General features: G+C 39.0%; 1 pseudogene; it reads left to right on the top strand.

Annotated features, from left to right (window-relative positions):
- The first annotated feature begins 9,308 nt into the window (after positions 1 to 9,308).
- Clip1-ps1 (CAP-GLY domain containing linker protein 1, pseudogene 1) lies at positions 9,309 to 12,932 on the top strand (annotated as a pseudogene).
- The last annotated feature ends 264 nt before the right edge of the window (positions 12,933 to 13,196 follow it).

Genomic DNA, 13,196 nt, shown 5'->3' with positions numbered 1-13,196 from the left:
GGGAGTAGGCAGAGAGGCAAGAAGCAGTGCCGGTCTATGCTCTTCCCTTGGAATGCCTTACCTTTGGACTATGCCTAGAAAAGGTCTATTCTACAAGTCTCCCACACTGAAGGAGGGGCTTCCCTCAGTTAATTGTCCATGGAAATAATAATCTTGCAGATCTACTCAGAGCCTTGTGCTTTCTTGGTTTCAGATCCAAACAAGATAATGAACATGACTAATATACCTGTGGTAGATATCTTGCCCCAGTTAGTTCCCAATACGGCAGCACCAACAGAACTTACAGATTACTGTTTGGTTCTTCCCAGGAGCTGACATCTGCTTGAAGATCTCAACCGTTCTTTTCAATGTGACTTAATTTCCTCTAGAGAAATAGGAGTTTTCATGACCTATTCTTTTGTTTTTGTTTCTGTTGCACCTTTCTTCTTTTGCTTATGAAATGTAATCAAAAGAGTGTCATGCTTCAGTTCACTGTTTGGTGCATGAGAACTCAGAAAATGCACTTATTCGTATGGTCATTTGTAAGATTTTGACTAAGACACAAAAGATGATTTCTGCAATACTGATTTCTACAAAGTCAGTGTTCTCTTACGTTTAGAAACAACCACTTTTGCAGATACAGCTGAGCTGTCTTTATACCCAGTGACTGTCATAGACGGAGAGTATAAGACCCTTTTAGGGCTGTTAACTATTTTTGTGCCACTTTCCTGATTGATACAGGTAGAAAGATTTGTTTCTGTGTTGTAAACAGAGATACTTAAAGCTTTTGGGGTAAGTATGCATTTCCTGCATATTACAGTATTATAACATTATAAAATTTAAATGTGTTCTTTGAAAACAGGCCATGAACGTAAGAAATGGATTGGTCCAGAAGAAGAGAGATGAAGAGGAGAGAGGATATTGGAGACAAGCACGACCTAAGTATGGTATGTACAGGTGTAAAAGAGGACAAAGTCATGATTGTGTACAATATACAGAAGCTAAAAAAAGTGATTTATTTTAATGAAGGTAAGATGCGCACATTTCATAGAACTTTGTCCATATTTGAATATCATTAATATTTGGCTTTTAGTGTCTTTAAACTTTAATTTATAAAACTAAAAATTTCAATGTACAAACTGGTAAGTTCAAATTGAGAATTTTTGTTTGGTCATCTTTGTCTATTCCATATTTTAATTAAATTTTTATGATTGTCATATCATAGAGTCCATTCCTGTTCTATCCAAGTTCCTCTATTGCAGCAATCCAGTCTTTTTAGGAATTATTCTCTTTTCTTGTTGATAAATTATATTAAAAAATTTCAGGGAATTGTTTTGTTTTGTTTTTTTCTTGCTATCTACACTGTAGGTAGACAAACAGCTTTCATAAGGTTTCTGTCAGAGCAGAGCTACCAAACTGACAGGGCTTTGCAGCATGTTTCCTTTTTCCTGTCCTGTGTGAATCTATACCATCTTTCCTAGATCTCCCATCCTGCATCCAGGGTGAAGGAGCTAGGGACAAATGGGTAACGAGACCTTTCTGGAGTTACATGATGCCTCCCATGAATTCTTGTCTAGTGTGTCCTTTGTGCCTGCCTTTTGCTGAAGCACAGCCAGAGATTTCCTTTGGGAATTCCAAGAGAGTTGCATTGAGTAAATTGTTCTCAACCATTATATCTACTGGTCTCTCTGTAGAATATTTCTCTTATTCTTGCTGTCGATGGCAGAAACCTGGCTAACATCATAGGCGTAGAACGAGTGTGAGTGTAGGAACTGTAGGGGATGCTATGCTCAGTGGGCACGCCTTAATTACTCTGCCTGGTTTCAGAATGTCCTTTGAAGCCCTGCTCAGATCTGCCATGAACCCTTGATTCAGACTAGAGTAGCTGTTGAAGGAAAACTCTGGGCATCTGCTTTCTAGTGGTAGCAGGTGGGTGGAAATCTTGCTGTACAACTGTCTGTGAACTAGCTTTTAAATCACACTTCTGTGTTAGGCATACATTGCTACCCAGATGCTTTTGATAGAAATCAGCTTTCCTTCCCTCATCCTTCCCCTACATTTTGCATGCATGTATAGGTCAGCTTTCTCCTGATAATTCTGAACACATATTCCCTAAAGTAAAAGTAAAATGCCTTGATTTACAATAAATTTGTAATTAAACTCTATTTTAAAGTATGTGGCACAGCTCCTTAGTTGATAATTAAGTATCGGAGAGGAAAATCTCTATGCTATAACACATATGTAACAGTGTTGCAAGTTATTCTAGAAAATATACATCCCTTTATCTTTCTCTTTTATTTTATATGACAATTTGGAAGACCAGATATTTCATTACCTATTAATATTTCAGTATTGGTTCTAAAACCGTTTTTTTTTAATTAAAATTATCCCTGTGTGAGTGTAGCATATATTAGAAGTCCTGATTGAAGTGACTAAGGTAGAATCAAGTAGAATAAGAGAGATATGTATCTTTCTTCACATCTGTACTCTTCTGTCTCTTTGTATCTACTCTGCTTGATAAACTACAGAATTGCTTCATAATGCTTCTTCTTAAAGAAACATTTCATTGCTGCTTTAAACTCAAATGAGAAACTTCCTACTTGTCCAGACACTGCTATTCTGGACTAAACTATGCTACCATGGTAAAGGTGGTGTGTGTGTGTGTGTGTGTGTGTGTGTGTGTGTGTGTGTGTGTGTGTGTGTGTTTATGTGTGTGTGAATGGACTACAGATTGTGTCTTCTTGAAAGATGCATCTGTGATGCAAATCATCAGGACCAGTCTGCCTTCTCTAGGAGCAAACTCCACAACCCTCTAACACCTCTCAAACTAGAGTCATTTAGTAAATACTTGTCATTCTTTCTGGAGGCTAGAAGGAAGGAATCTGTCTCTTCAGGGGCAATTAAAGTTACAACTGACAGAAAGACTCTGAGCTTTATGATCAATTTGAGAATGGTGTTGCTGTTTTCTGGTAAATTATATCCTACTATTCCGATACTGTGTAAAGATAAAAAAATATTCTACCCAGCACTGTGTTCTCATCAAGTGGGCAATAGGTACACATATAGTACTTGGACATACTAAAAATTTCTAATCGATTGTTGTGTTTTATAAAATCATTTTTCTTTAGTACATAAAAGAACACATGACCAGTAACACTCCAGTGACAGAAACCCTTGCTGATAGCATGGAAGTTTGCAAATATTGATAAAATAATTTCATCAATGTTGTAAAATCACTCAGGCAGGAAACAGTTCTCAAAGATGGCTTGGGGGGGGGTGTAATTGCAGCCACATGGTTAGCCGATTGTTTTTAACCAGAAGCTCAAGCTATGTAATGACATATATTTTGATTCTAAATACTAAAGTCATCACCTATCTCCATTTTATATTAACACTAGTTAGACAAAAGACATTATCCAATTTTTCACTATAAATGACTTATTAAAAATATTTTCTAGGAGTGTATATCAAGCATATTTATTTAGTTATGGGTATGTCTTATTACGTGAATATACTGAGAAAAATACTCTGCCCAGCAACAATTGACCATTTCATTTCATATGGTAGTCTGATTATACTTCTAGGCCTTCCCTTGTATCACATCTGTGGCATTGGCTCTCCTGGTTCTTGCATTTGTGGCCTGATTCTTGCTTAAAGGGAGAATATGACAGAAATGACAACACAATATAGGTGTGAAAATTTTATATATTCAGCTATTAGAACATTTTGAAGAATGACGGTCATTGATGCAGTGTCAAATGCTATTTTCTTTATAAAAATTTATTTTTATTTTTACTATTGCTGAATGGAAGAATTTATATGCCACATACATTTATAAGAATATAAAAATATGTACATACATGTTGAATATTATTAAAATCACAAAACATGCAGGAAATGGATTAAATTATGTATAATATTATGTAAAATCACAAAATCTCTAAAAAAACTTCCACATTTCTCTTTGAATACAGGATCTAGTCAACTATCTATCTATCTATCTATCTATGTTAAAAAATGTACATATGTTATTCCAGATGAATTTGCAAATTGTTCTGTCTAACTCTTTGAAGAATTGAATTGGTATTTTGATGGGGATTGCATTGTATCTGTAGATCGCTTTTGGTAAAATGGCCAAAGAGTTAGACAGAACAATTTGCAAATTCATCTGGAATAACAAAAAACCCAGGATAGCTAAAACTATCCTCAACAATAAAAGGACTTCAGGGGGTATCACTATCCCTGAACTCAAGTAGTATTACAGAGCAATAGTGATAAAAACTGCTTGGTATTGGTAAAGAGACAGACTGATAGACCAATGGAACAGAATTGAAGACCCAGAAATGAACCCACACACCTATGGTCACTTGATTTTTGACAAAGGAGCCAAAACCATAAAATAGAAAAAAGATAGCATTTTCAGCAAATGGTGCTGGTTCAACTGGAGGTCAACATGTAGAAGAATGCAGATCGATCCATGCTTATCACCCTGTACAAAGCTTAAGTCCAAGTGGATCAAGGACCTTCACATCAAACAAGATAAACTCAAACTAATAGAAGAAAAACTAGGGAAGCATCTGGAACACATGGGCACTGGAAAAAATTCCTGAACAAAACACCAATGGCTTATGCTCTAAGATCAAGAATCGACAAATGGGATCTCATAAAACTGCAAAGCTTCTGTAAGGCAAAGGACACTGTGGTTAGGACAAAATGGCAACCAACAGATTGGGAAAAGATCTTTACCAATCCTACAACAGATAGAGGCCTTATATCCAAAATATACAAAGAACTCAAGAAGTTAGACCGCAGGGAGACAAATAACTATTAAAAAATGGGGTTCAGAGCTAAACAAAGAATTCACAGCTGAGGAATGCCGAATGGCTGAGAAACACCTAAAGAAATGTTCAACATCTTTAGTCATAAGGGAAATGCAAATCAAAACAACCCTGAGATTTCACCTCACACCAGTGAGAATGGCTAAGATCAAAAACTCAGGTGACAGCAGATGCTGGCAAGGATGCGGAGAAAGAGGAATACTCCTCCATTGTTGGTGGGATTGCAGACTGGTACAACCATTCTGGAAATCAGTCTGGAGAATCCTCAGAAAATTGGACATTGAACTGCCTGAGTATCCAGCTATACCTCTCTTGGGCATATACCCAAAAGATGCCCCAACATATAAAAAAGACACGTGCTCCACTATGTTCATCACAACCTTATTTACAATAGCCAGAAGCTGGAACGAACCCAGATGCCCTTCAACAGAGGAATGGATACAGAAAATGTGGTACATCTACACAATGGAATATTACTCAGCTATCAAAAACAATGACTTTATGAAATTCGTAGGCAAATGGTTGGAACTGGAAAATATCCTGAGTGAGGTAACCCAATCACAGAAAAACACACATGGTATGCACTCATTGATAAGTGGCTATTAGCCCAAATGCTTGAATTACCCTAGATGCCTAGAACAAAAGAAACTCAAGACGGATGATCAAAATGTGAATGCTTCACTCCTTCTTTAAAAGGGGAACAAGAATACCCTTGGCAGGGAAGAGAGAGGCAAAGATTAAAACAGACACAGAAGGAACACCCATTCAGAGCCTGCCCCACATGTGGCCCATACATATACAGCCATCCAATTAGACAAGATGGATGAAGCAAAGAAATGCAGGCAGACAGGAGCCGGATGTAGATCGCTCCTAAGAGACACAGCCAGAATACAGCAAATACAGAGGCAAATGCCAGCAGCAAACCACTGAACTGAGAATAGGACCCCCGTTGAAGGAATCAGAGAAAGAACTGGAAGAGCTTGAAGGGGCTCGAGACCCCATATGTACAACAATGTCAAGCAACCAGAGCTTCCAGGGACTAAGCCACTACCTAAAGACTATACATGGACTGACCCTGGACTCTGACCTCATAGGTAGCAATGAAAATCCTAGTAAGAGCACCAGTGTAAGGGGAAGCCCTTGGTCCTGCTAAGACTGAACCCCCAGTGAACGTGATTGTTGTGGGGAGGGTGACAATGGGGGGAGGATGGGGAGGGGAACACCCATAAAGAAGGGGGTGGGAGGGACTAGGGGGATGTTTTCCCGGAAACCGGGAAAGGGAATAACACTCGAAATGTATATAAGAAATACTCAAGTTAATAAAATAAAAAAAATGTGCATATGAGTACATTTAGAAAAGAGAGAAAGAAAGGCGCAATATTAGGGAAGACTGAATGGTCATGAATTAAATAACAATTAAGATCAATATCTATTTCTGCAAATATCAATATTTGAGAAAAACTGAAGCCCTAGAAAGTTATGTATTTTCAGAGGTATTATAATTCTCTCACCTTCTTTGATCTTGGTGCAAATATTAAATCAATAAATTTAGTAGAAAATTTAACTGAGGTTTATCTATATTCTTCATCAGCCAAGGAAGTGGGGTTTAAATTTGTCGTAGTTTCCTTTGAAGGAATAAAACTAACTTCATCATAATGTTGGTGGTGACCTTAAGGTTTGCTGCCCAAAATATTTGATTTATGTCCAGCCTCCTGTATACAAATATATATATATATTAGTGATTTGTTGCTTTTCTGACTTTAGTCTTAATAGTTTTATTCACTCTGGTTCTTAGAGGGAGTAAATATTCAAAGATGAGTTTAGTTTTACCTGCTGTGATCAAACTCAGATGATAAATTGGAAGATATGGAAAGAATCTCAGTGATTTCCAGGGTTTCAGTATCTGCTTTGTTATGAGCAGCCAGCTCCAGTCTTACCTCTCATTCTGTGTAGATGAACACAGATGAGCTGTGTAGAAAAAGCAAACACGCCTTGATTCTGTCTGCTTCGTCGGTTATTTTAATTTCCAATGCTATGGGTGTGAGGAAGTTGCTTTCAGAAGTCTGATGATTTTACTTCTCAAAAAAAAATGTTTAAAAAAGGAACACTCCATGGTTTTTACTGCAAAGAAAAAGAAACCCAGCAACCTGAACACCCAATAATTCCAGAGTTTTGTTTAATTTTTTGTTTTTTACTTCAAAAGCAGTAAATGCTTTAAATAGCTTGGTTGCAAAAAAAATACTTGGTGGAAATTTTTATTTTCAACTTCTGATAAAATTCATTTCACAGTGAGGTGTGGGGTTAACATAGAAACCTTTTCTTTTGTTTATGACATTTTCACACCTACAGATATTCGTAGGCACATGGACAAATGAATTTTTCTTCTTGAATTTAGCTCAGTATAAATATAGAATAGCACCTGAGAATAACATGTTTGCAAGTGAGAATTCCAAAGTATAAGGCTGCTGTATAAATAAAACATTCTTATTTTGATATATTTTCTCTGTATTAATATATTTAATAAATTTGATTGATTCTTCAACTATCACTTAAATTTAGACAATTTTTAACTTAAAATTCCATATTAAGTTTCTTAGAAAATGAACCATGGCAAATTAATAAGTTCAGGAAAAAAATAAACACTTGAAAATGAGAAATATTTTGTTTTCATAAAAAATAGAATCTCATCAACACATGTGTTCTCACAATTAATTAGTGTGAAATTTGATGTTAAATTCTGGCTTCTGAACAAGGCTAGGGCTTGATTTCTTATAGTAAATGTTACACTGTCACATGAACTATTTCTGTCTGCTTTGTAAAAGCAATGCTGAAAAAGCTAGAGAGGCTTTGCCTAGAAATGTTAAAATATCTAATTTATAGGTCTTATACTTCTATGATATTTTGATACCAAATTCATACTACTATATAGTTTGAAATATAATATCTAAACACAAGTGTTTCTATTGGCTTAAGGGAATGTTACAATTACTTGGATAGTCAAGTACTGACAGTGAGAAATGTCCAAAAATTAGATGATAAGCCTCTTCTCTTTTTCCATCATGATATATTCTTGGGGTAAATAGATTATGCAGCAGCATAATCATGTGCTTTAAATATGTGGGCATTTGTTATGTGTTCATTTACTATGTCCTATTGAACATAAATCATTTATTACACTCACATGAACTTCACATCTATAGAGTAGGCCCATTCTTTTTGACCTTCTACGAATTACCAGCAGTTGGTCATTATGAAAATAATTTTCTAAAAATTGTGTTTTTGATTCATCTTATATAGACTACCACATGAACATTTCAAGCTCCAAGGGTCACTGTTGACACCAGGCACCATATTCATTATCTGCCATCTTATGACAGAACTCTTTGAGATATGTGAATTGACTATTTGATTTCTAACTGGTAATGGTTGACTGTGAAAAGGTAATTTTATAAAAAATGCCTGTTAACATTATTTCAGTCACACAATTAAAAGTAGAGTTTTCAAGGGCCATACCTAAACATAGCAAAAGCAATATACAGCAAACCAGTAACCAACATTAAACTAAATGGAGAGAGGCTTGAAGCAATACCACTAAAATTGTGGAATAGACATGGCTGCCTACTCTCGCCCTACCTATTAAATATAGTACTTGAAGTACTAGTCACAGCAGTTAAAGAACAAAAGGAGGTCAAAGGGATACAGATTGGAAAGGAAGAAGTCAAAATATCACTATTTGCAGTTGATATGATAGTATACTTAAGTGACCCCAAAGATTCCAACAGAGAATTCCTACAGCTGATAATCAACTTCAGCAAAAATTAACTCAAACAAATCAGTAGCCTTTCTTTACTCAAAGGATAAACAGTCTGAGAAAGAAATTAAGGAAAGGACACCTTTCACAATAGTCACAAATAGTATAAAATACCATGTTGTGACTCTAACCAAGCAAGTGAAAGACATGTATGACAAGAACTTCAAGTCTCTGAAGAAAGAAATCGAAGAAGGTCTCAGAAGATGGAAAGAACTCCCATGCTCATGGATTGACAGGATTAATTAGTAAAAACGGCCATTTTGTCAAAAGCATTCTACAGGTTCATTGCAATCCCCATAAAAATTCCAACTCAATTCTTCATAGAGTTAAAAAGAACAATTTGCAAATTCACTTGGAATAACCAAAAACCCAGGATAGCAAAACATATTCTGAACAGTAAAGGAACTTCTGGAGGAATCACCATCCCTGACCTCTAGCTGATTACAGAGAAATCATGATAACAACTGAGTGGTATTGGTACAGAGAAAGGCAGGTAGATCAATGGAATAGAAAGACTCAGCTCTTCCCTGCCCTGAGCTGAAGAGCCCGGGAGGCAGGAGTCTGTGCCATGGTGCCTGCTGTTACTGAGAGGCAGGTGATGGTGACCAGCTGTGTCCCAGGAGATTTAATAGAGGGAGGGGCTAAATTTTCTATAGAAACACCCTGAAACCTTCCAGAAAATGAGTATGCTAAAACCCAGCATGCTGAAGGCCCCTACCAAGATCCTTAAACCTGGAAGTACAGCCTTGAAGACACCGGCTGCCACTGCAGTTCCAATGGAGAGGACAATACCCAGTGTAAAAGCCTCGGGCTCTCCATTCTTCGAGACCCAAAAGGAGTTTGTAGATGACTTTTGAGTTGGAGATCATGCTTGGGTGAATGGAAATAAACCTGGATTTATCCAGTTTCTTGGGGAAACTCAAATTGCAGCAGGCCAGTGGGCTGGGATTATTTTAGATGAACCCATAGGAAAGAATGATGGCTCTGTGGTAGCAGTGAGTATTTCCAGTGTGAACCTTTAAATGGTATATTTACCCGACCTTCAAAACTAATGAGAAAGGTGCAAGCAGAAGACGAAGCCAAGGGCCTGCAGGCAGCTCGTGGGAGAGCTGCTTCACCTCTATCCATTGCTGCAGCCACCATGGTGTCCTCTTCTCCAGCTACTCCCTCAAATATTCCCCACAAACCGTCCCAGTCAATGGCAAAAGAAACTTCAGCTACACCTCAAATTAGCAACCTTACAAAGACTGCCAGTCAGTCCATCTCCAAACTTTCAGAGGCTGGCTCTGTTAAGGGGGAGCGAGAGCTCAAAATCGGAGATAGGGTGCTGGTTGGTGGCACTAAGGTTGGCATGGTCCGATTTCTTGGAGAGACTGACTTTGCCAAGGGAGAATGGTAGGGTATGCAATTAGATGAGCCTTTGGGGGAAGAATGATGTTCCTGTTGCTGGGACAAGGTAATTTCAATGTCAACACAAATACAGATTTTCACTTCTGTCCACAAAGTAACAAAGATTGGCTTCTCTTCTGCTACCCCAGCCAAGGTCAAAGTCCCTTCTCTGAAGCAAATGATGGCCACCATGCACACCAGCCTGAAGTGAAGCCCTTTTGCCTCCTCCCTCTGCTTCATGAGCTCTGTGGCCTTCTCTGTGAGCAGCAAGCCCAGCTGAATAGGACTACATGTCCTGGAACTCAAGGTCTAGATGAACCAGCTATGTACCATTGTAGAAGCTGCTGACAGGGAGAAAGTGGTTCTCCTCAACCAGCTGAAAGGGGAGAAAAGGAAGGTGGAGGACATTCAGTTCTGAGTAGAAGAAGAATCAATTACCAAAAGTGGTCTTGATGTGGCTACAGTATCAGAAAAGTCCCTAATAATGGAACTAGAAAGGGACCAAGTGTTGAGATTACAGGAAGTAGCTGAGCTCCGATGAAAGCTAGAGTTCAGTAAACCTCCTGGAGATGTGGATATTTCTTTTCCTCTTTTGCAAGAAATAAGTACTTTGCAAGGAAAGCTAGAAGCCACACATACTGACCACCAGACCGAGACAACATCTCTGAAGGAGCTAGGGAAGAGATGTTTCAGATCAAAGCTCTGCATGCTGAGTAAGCTTGACCATGCCAACAAGGAAAACTCAGATATGATAGCTCTGTGGAAGTCCAAACTGGAGACTGCCATTGCATCTCACCAGCAGGCAATGAAGGAGCTGAAGGTGTCATTTAGCAAAGGGATTGGAGGGGACTCGGCTGAATTTGCTGTTAAAGACACAAATAGATTGAGACATTATCAGCATGAAATAGAAAGTTTACAGAGTAAACAGGACTCTGAATCGTCTGCTCATGCTAAAGAGACGGAGTCCATGAAGACCAAGGTGATGAAGATCATTAAAGAGAAGGGCAACCTGGAGTTCATCAAAGCAAGACTGGGCAGTGCAGACGACAAGCACCTAGTGGAAAGGAAGGACATGCTAAACAAACTGGGGAGATAAAGAGGAAGAGCATCACCAAAGGCCTGGGAAAAGAGTTAACACTTACCCGTCCACAGGACAATCTGAATGAAGTCAATCAAGTGAAGGGGACTCTAGAAAAAGAACTTCAGATTTCGAAAGAAAAGTTTGCCAATGCTTCAGAGGAGGCAGTGTCTGTTCAGACCAGTATGCAAGATACTGTAAATAAACTGGACCCAAAGGAGGAACAGTTTAACACGTTGTCTTCTGAACTGGAGAAGTTGAGAGAAAATGCAACAGACATGGAGGCAAAATTTAAAGAGAAGGACGAACAAGGCGATCAGCTGGTAAAGGCAAAGGAAAATTTAGAAAATGACACTGCAGAAATAATGAAGATGTCAGGAGATAACTCTTCTCAGCTGACCAGTTTGCATGATGAATTACGTCTAAAGGAAAGATCTGTGGAAGAACTAGAGCTCAAACTTACAAAGGCTAATGAAAACCCAAGTTTTCTGCAGAAAAGTCTTGGGGAAGTGACGCTTAAAGCTGATCAGAGTCAATAGGAAGCAACCAAAAACAAACAAAAAAACAAAACATGAAGAAGAAAAGAAAGAACTGGAGAACAAATTGTTGGAACTGGAAAAGAAAAAGGAAACAAGGCACAACCAGTGTCAGGACCTGAAAGCCACCTATGGAAAAGCCAGTTTTGAGACTAAGACAAAGCACAAAGTAACCCTACTGAACCTCCAGAAGATGCTGGTGGACACAGGATATACTGAAGACTGCTCAGGAGGTAAACAGAGACTTGATGCAGGACACGGAGGAGCTGAAAACCCAGGCTGATAAAGCCAAAGCTGCTCAGATTGCAGAAAACGCCATGCAGATCATGGAACAGATGATTAAAGGGAAATCAGAAACGCTGCCTCCTTGGAGGACACCAAGTAAAACTACAGGAAAACACCTTAAAAACTGTGGAAGAGCTGAATAAGTCAAAAGAACATCTGAATGTAGAAAACCAAAAAAAAAAAAAAAGGAAAGGAAAGAATTCAAGAAAGAGAAACACTAAAGCAGGCAGCAGCCTTCAGCACTACGAGAAGAGAACGACGAACTTGCTGAGGAGCTGGGGAGAACGCGGGGCAAAGTCAAGTCATCAAAAGCCGGAAGAAGACTGCTCTGTACACAAAAATCAGTTGTTAGAAATGAAAAAGAGGGAATCTGAGTACAGAAAAGACACTGATGAAGAGAAAGCTTCCTTGCAGAAATCCATCAGTCTCACCAGTGCCTTACTCAAAAGAGAAGGACGCGGACCTGGAGAAGCTGAGGAATGAGGTCACAGTGCGTGGGGAGAAAAGGCCTCTGCCAAGTCCCTGCATTTTTTGTGTAGACACTGGGGTCAGCTAAGGTGAAGTTGAAGTTTCGGTCAAAAACTCGGAACTTTAACTCAAAGAGAACAAGAGGCAGTTCAGCAGCTTCTGATGCTGAGGCAGAAGAGAACGAGAGAGCCCAGGAGAGTCAGACTGATTTCCTCAACTCGGTAATAGTGGACCTTCAAAGAAAGGATCAAGACCTCAAGAGGAAGGTGGAGATGATGTCTGAAGCTGCACTGAATGGCAACGGGGACGACCTGAACAGTTATGACAGTGATGACCAGGAGAAGTAGTCCAAGAAGAAACCCTACCTTTTCTGTGACATTTGTAACTGATTTGATCTCCATGAAACAGAGGACTACCCCACCAGGCACAGATGTGGGAAGACCCTCTGCATTCCGCTCGCCACCGCAGCTGGAGCGAGGAGCAGCTATATGGTGAGATCTGAGATGTATGGGCAATGGGCCACCAACTGCAGTGATGATGAGACCTGAAGAGGCGGGGAGAGCGGGACTGGGCTTCTCAGACGCTGGCATCTTACCAGCTTTTCACCATCACTGCCCGTGTAACTTCAGAAAAACTTATTTTTTGATCCCCGTCAACAAATTTGAGAAAATATTTTGATCTTCAACAAATTGTCCTTCTTTTCCCCTCATAAGAGAAAATAATAAATACTTGGTAGGTGGGCTTGCACGTCAGTCCTTGTTTGCTGGATTTTTTGGGGGGGAGTTCTTTTTTTCGGAGCTAGGGACCGAACC

Source organism: Rattus norvegicus, chromosome 9 (genome assembly GCF_036323735.1).
Source record: "Rattus norvegicus strain BN/NHsdMcwi chromosome 9, GRCr8, whole genome shotgun sequence".
NCBI lineage: Eukaryota > Metazoa > Chordata > Mammalia > Rodentia > Muridae > Rattus > Rattus norvegicus.
Note: the sequence above shows the minus strand (reverse complement) of the source record. Positions and strands in the feature narration are given on the sequence as shown.